The following is a 1,383-nucleotide window of genomic DNA, read 5'->3' as shown; positions in this document are numbered from 1 at the left end:
TGCTATAACCTGAATAACAATAACCTCAATTCTGAATTCTCCCACTCATTTTTGCTTGCAGCTACCATACCTAGAAATTATACAAAGTTTTTTAAGCTACGTAATTTCCTGTTTTGACCAAGTCTTTCAGCCTTGTGCCTAATGGTAAGCTTATCTAATGGCTTTGCCACTCAACTCACATAAAAGGAAAAGAACGTTACTGTATTTGTGGTTGGACAGGTAGGAAATCAGATAGAGGACTGATCATTCAACAGTCTAGTCTAACTATGCCCAGGAAGCTGTGATGTTAAAATCAACTCATAGCTGACCCTCAAACAAGTTTTGGGAAAACCTTAAGTTGTACAGGAGGAAATTGTTTATCTTTCTCTCCAGGTGAATTTGAACCTCCAAGAAGACCATGTCTTTGGGTTAACAGCGTACCTTCCTACAGACTACGCCTAGAGCCTAATGGACAGTATCGTTTTGTTCTGACTGATAGTTTTGGAAACTTGATAAAGGGTTATTATGAGTCAGAACGGACTTTATGGGAATGAATTTGAGTCTTTTCATTTTACTGTGACCTGTCAATAACGATTCATAATGAACCCTCCATCGGGATTCTGAGGCTGTGAATCACAACGGGAGGAGAACTATCCACGTATATACATATGTATATATACTATTTATCTCTACCTATAGGTAGAAGGATGGGCAATCTCCTCCCATGCCATTAACAGTCTCTGAAAACCCTCTGGAGGTTCTGACTCTATAGTACTCAACAACAATAGGTTTAGATAAGGAAGTCTGGTGGCTTAGTGGGTAAGGAATTGCACTGGTAGGTGCAAAGGTAGGTGATTTGGATCCACCAGCTCCTTGGGAGAAAGGCGATCTCATTGTGTGACGTACAGACTCTGAAAACCAACTGGGGGGTGAGCTATGTGTCAGTTCCAACTCAACAGCAATGAGTTGCATTGTTGAATTGTAGAGATAGATAGATATGCAGATAAGGAAGCTCTAAGAGCCTAATAGTAACAAGCTGCTTTGTAGTCCTGAAGACACACAATTAGAATCCAGAAGCTGGTCCGCAGGAGAAACATGTATAATGACGGCCTCTGAAAATTCTAAGGTTTTGGAAGGTGAGCTACAAGTTGGTTCTGACTAGAAGGCACACAACAACAACATAGATAAGATAGCAAATAGATAGATAGATAGATCAATAGATGCTCTGGTAAAGAGATCTGGTATGAGCTGCACTACTAAAAGAAAAATTATGTATCTAGCAGTTCAATCCACCAGAGACTCCATGAGAGAAAGATGAACAGATTTCATTTACAGTTTATAGTCTCAAAATTCAGTGGAGTCAGAACCAACTCTACTGCAGTGAATTTGGGTTGAATTTTACTT

Source organism: Elephantulus edwardii, unplaced genomic scaffold, assembly GCF_000299155.1.
Source record: "Elephantulus edwardii isolate Elephantulus edwardi_28Jun2011 unplaced genomic scaffold, EleEdw1.0 scaffold00311, whole genome shotgun sequence".
NCBI lineage: Eukaryota > Metazoa > Chordata > Mammalia > Macroscelidea > Macroscelididae > Elephantulus > Elephantulus edwardii.
The sequence above is the reverse complement of the archived record's forward strand: the minus strand, read 5'-3'. Positions refer to the sequence as shown.